Source organism: Leptonychotes weddellii, chromosome 14 (assembly GCF_054177405.1).
Source record: "Leptonychotes weddellii isolate Sample4059 chromosome 14, ASM5417740v2, whole genome shotgun sequence".
NCBI lineage: Eukaryota > Metazoa > Chordata > Mammalia > Carnivora > Phocidae > Leptonychotes > Leptonychotes weddellii.
The window spans coordinates 8429339-8434517 of NC_138382.1; positions in this window are offsets into that span (position 1 = coordinate 8429339).

Below are 5179 nucleotides of genomic sequence, written 5' to 3' on the forward strand. Positions count from 1 at the left end.
GTGTTTTAGCACTCGGTCTACGTGGTCCTGATGCATACTGAAGTTTGAATATCACTATGTTAGAGTGTGCTAAGTAAGTTATTTCATCCACACAGCATCCCTGTGGAGAAGATCCTGTTTTTTAAAAGTCTCAATTTGGGGGGCACCTGGGTGGCACAGTCGGTGGAGCATCGGACTCTTGGTTTGGCTCAGGTCATGATCTCATGAATCATGGGATCGAGCCCCACATGGGGTTCTGTGCTCAGCAGGAAGACTGCTTCAAAGATTCTCTCCCTCTGCCCCTCCTCCCGCTCTCTAAATGAATGACCTGGAAAAGATATCTGCACTCTCGTGTTCGTTACGGCATTATTCACAATAGCCAGGATATGGAAAGAACCTAAGGCTCCATCAGTGAGTGAACAAATCAAGAAACTGGGGCATGTACATTCGATGGAATATCATCGGCCATGAGAAAGGAGGAAATCTTGCCATTTGCTACAACATGGAGGAACCCTGAGGGCATTACACGAAGTGAGATAAGTCAGACAAAGATGAGTACTTCATGAGATCACTTATATGTGGAATCTAAAAAAGCCAAACTCACAGAAAGTGAGACTAGAATGGTGGTTGCCACGGGCTGGGGGGTGGGGGGAATGGGGAGATGCTGGTCAAAGGGCACAAAGTTTCAGCTATAAGATGAATAAGTTCTGATGATGTAATGTACAGCACGGTGATTATATGTAATAATACTATATTACATACTTGAAAGTTGCTAAGAGAGTAGATCTTCAATGTTCTCACTACAGAAGAGAAACGGTAATTATGTGAGGTGACAGAGGTGTGAGTTAACCCTAGGGCAGTAATCATCTTGCAATATATAAGTGTATCAGATCAACAGGTTGTACACTTTAAATGTACAAGTTATATGTCAATTAGATCTCAATAAATCTGGAGAAAATAAATTTTAAATAAAATGCTCAGTATTAATATCAAGGAAGGTGATGGCACTTGTCTTGAGGCTCACCTGACTACTTAAAGGCATTTGATGTGAGCCTTGGGGAGATCATGGGAGACAGCGGTGCCAGGGCTCCCAGGGGCCCAGAATTCACAGTCCACTGCATTAAGGGCTTGAACTTAAATGTACTGGAGCGCCAGGGCCTCAGCAACCACTGGCCTTCAAAGAGCCCTATAAACGTTTACGTGATGCCTGGGTTCTGGGGGCAGAAGAGATGACAGGCAGAAGCAGGTGATGAAACAGCGTTGCTCCCCAATGGGGCTCCTTTTCTCAAATGCAATCTCTCAGCCCTTCTGATGTGCTCATCACTGTCCCTCCAGCTCTCTGGAGCATGGTAGGAGGGGAGCAAGCTTGTAGTCAAGGAAGCTGACTTGCTCCAGACCCTGGGCTGCTGGGGTTGGCCGGACCAAAGAGAGCTCCTCGGGCTGCCCCAGTTGCCACTTGCCTCTGACGGCAAACCCATGTCCCTGCCATTACCATTAGACACCTGCCTCTAAGCATCAGCTAAAATGCCTGCCTCTAAAGGAACCACTTTTCTGGGGCACCTGGGTGGCTCAGTCAGTTTAGTGTCTGCCTTCGGCTCAGGTTATGATCCCGGAGTCCTGGGATCGAGCCCCACGTTGGGCTCCCTACTCAGCGGGGAGTCCACTTCTCCCTCTCCCTCTGATGCTCCCCCTTGCTTGTGCTCTTGCTCTTCTCTTTCAAATGAATAAATAAAAAGTCCTTAAAAAGAAATAAAATAAAGGAAGAACTTTCCCACCACTCCCTAACACCAAAGATGTTTTCCAATAAAGGAAAACCCTTCATTTCACAATTAGAGACAAGGCTTAAAATTGACACCATAATAATAACAAATTAAGTATCAAGTAGAATAACTACTATGTGCCAGCGATTCTAAGTGTTTTGCATGCGTGACTCACTTACTACTTACAACAAGCCCATGAGGAAAGTACTATTACTTTCGATCCCACTTTACACATGAGGGAATGTAAGCTTAGAGTAACTTGCCAAGTTCACACACAAGCGGGATGCCTTTTGACCCAACGATCCCACTGCTGGGAGTAAATTAGCCCACAGGAATGAAAATCTCTATATACAAATATATATGCGGTGGTATTAGGTAACATGGGGAAAAGCTGGAAGCAATCTAAAGAGAGTAACAAGTACAGAATAGCTAAGTAAAGGCATTCATTCATTAAGGGACTCAAGCAGGCTGGTTCCATTAACCACTATACCACCCTGCCCCCTTAGAAAGAGACTGATTACCAAAATTTACACTATGGGTAAATGGCTGATAGGCAGAGGCCTTCCCAAAAGCTGGGGGAAAAAGTAATGCCTGAAAGATGAGGATGTGGGGGTGGTGATGAGGATCCAGGCTCAGACAATACATTTTACTCACCTCTCGGTTCTACCTATACTAGGTCTGGGCTATTCTTTCCCAGAATCAAACTCCAAATTCCCCCTCCACTTCTTCTTCAAAATAAAAAATGAGCAGGCACTAATCTAAGTACTCACTGATTCAAAAAAAAAAAAAAGGGAAATAAGTGTTCATCTGTTTTGTTTTTTAAATTGCACATAAGAGTGAAATCCTATGGTATTTGTCTTTCTCTGACTTATTTCGCTTAGCGTAATACCCTCTAGTTCCACCCACGTCTTTGCAAATGGCCAGATTTCATTCTAAGGAAAAATAAGATGAAAACTCAGAGGGAGGCAAACCATAAGAGACACTGACCTCTAGGGAACAAACTGAGGGTTGCTGGATAGGAGGTCGGTGGGGGGATGTGGTAACTGGGTGATGGGCATTAAGGAGGGCATGTGATAGAATGAGCACTGGGCGTTGTAATGCAACTGATGAATCACTAAACTCTCCCTATGAAACTAATAAAAAATAAAAAAAATTTAAAAATAAAAAAGGAAATAAATGTGCTTTTATTCTCTGCCCCCCCAAAAAAAAGGCCTTATAACCACCAAGCTAACCTAAACCAAAACAAAACTGCTCTGCATTGCTTCAGGCCAGTGAAGGAACATGTTTACAGCTTTTGGTGTGGGCACAGATCAAAAGCCTCAAGCTGAGCTGCCCGAGAGCCCGGCAGATTCCCACAAGTGCAGGCTACCGAGGAGGGCTTCTGAGGTGGGTTTCCTCATATTTAAAAGCCCTTCAGTCATGCCAGGGACCAGGCCAGGGCACAGAGCACAGCTAGGACTGATGTGTCATCTGCAGGGGCCAAACACACACACACAAACACACACACACGCACACCGCCTCCCTCCCCACGCTCATGAGTGTGTAGAAGCACACTCCACCTCCTACCCACCAAACAAGCTCCTGAAGGAACCTGCATGCACGACATGTGCTCTTTCCTTCTCCGGTTTATCTCCCTCCTGCCTCCTCCATGACTCCCACCGCTGAGAAGCACATCCTCCCCAGCATCCTGCTGAGAGGTACCTAGTGACGCAGGTAAGGCCTTCCTGAGCCTCAGTTTCCATTATTTATTTCCCTTATTTTACTTCTGAAAGGACATTTCCTAATTCCTTCTTTCATTTACTATCCCAGGATATGGGCAAAGTTATTTCACAGAGAAATCAAGGGCTATCTTGGATTAAGTAGTGTGGACTCTTGGCATTCCTAGTTTCAACATTCATGGTTCCAACTCAAGCAAACTTGAAGATCAGGACATGTGGACATGAGCGATTTTTCTGGGGCAAAAAGTTGAATCAGTCTCAGCGCCTGGCTCATGTGGAAGTGAGCTCCTTCATCGTAGTAAGTGAGCCTTACTGAGCACCCGGTGTGTACATCTCAGCTCAGCTGTGTGGCTCTCTTCTCAAAACCTAGAATGCATTTTTATGGAAGAAGGAAAGATATTGATAGAAATGGGGCTCTCTGAAGGTCCTGGAATGTGTCTGCAGAATGTCCTGGGTCAGCCTTCTCTCTCACGGTCATAAAGAAATCAGGAAATACATCCTTAGCGTGGGTGAGGATAAGGATTTGGTTCCGTGAGCTGTGTTCACAGTACAATCTTCATGGATCAGTCAGTAAATCAGCACGTCGATGAAGAGACAGCACCCCTTCCGCTCCTGCCCAGGGAATCAGGAATTCTGTTCTAAGCAAAGGAGTCAGAAAAGAATTGAGCCCTATCCTTTCCTCTGGGAACCTGTAGGATTAGCAGAGAAAAGGGAGCAAGAAAGACAAAAGAAAGTGTAAGCTAACAACAAAGACTCAGTCCTTCTCCGTAAGGGGGAAGGTCTCAGAAATATCTCAAACACAGGTTTGGTGTCAGACATGAGTCAATGTCCCAGCTCAGCCATTGTCAGTTATATAATTGCTCTAAGATTCCATTCCCTTCTCTGAGATGAGAATAATAAAAGTGCCTTCCTCTTTGGGTTCTTATGAAGATTCAATGAGATCTGTGTGAACTGTTCATACAGTGTCTGGCAACTAGTACGTGCTCGAGGAACATTCAACAGTATGTTTATTACTTTACTATGTGTTAGACAAGAATGGAAAGTAGAAATTTCCTGACTGCCTCCACCACCACTTTCTCCTTTGGCTGCTTCTGGTTGAGAGGTTTACTTTCCTGATCTGATAAATGCCTTCTGGGTCCTACTCCGTAAGGCTAAGGTGGCCTCCACTGCCCATCCTCTAAGCCTACAGAAGTAGACAGGACCTACCTTGCAGGTCTTGGATAACTTCACTCTTTGCTGGAAGAGAATCAAAGAGGCCAAGGACGGCCCATCTGGTCAGACTGCCACTAATAAAAGCCAGGATGCTTCAGAGAAAGAGACAACTTTTCAGAAATGTGATAGACCCCCTTCTGTGATGGACAAAACATCTGTTTGTTCCATCTTGCAGATTTGGGGATGCTGGGTCTAAGAGCTGTTTTTTCTGACAGCATTAGATGGAATACTGTTTCTATGCTCACACAGGGTGTCTTTTCAACTCTAAACGTAAACATTTAGCTCCAAGAGTGGAAGAAATAGCAGGTTGCAGGGGCAAGCAATGACTTGGTGTTTCTTTAAGGATCCCCCGGTTCAGGGCTACTTGTGGGTGAGTTAACTCCTGATCAACACCCAATATTGCATGGGAGGGGCAAAAGCTTTTAAAACAAGATTGGAAGAAAATAGCCATAATAAATCTAGTTGACAAGGGAGTTGTAACTAAATTATATAAAGAACTCTTATAAACAA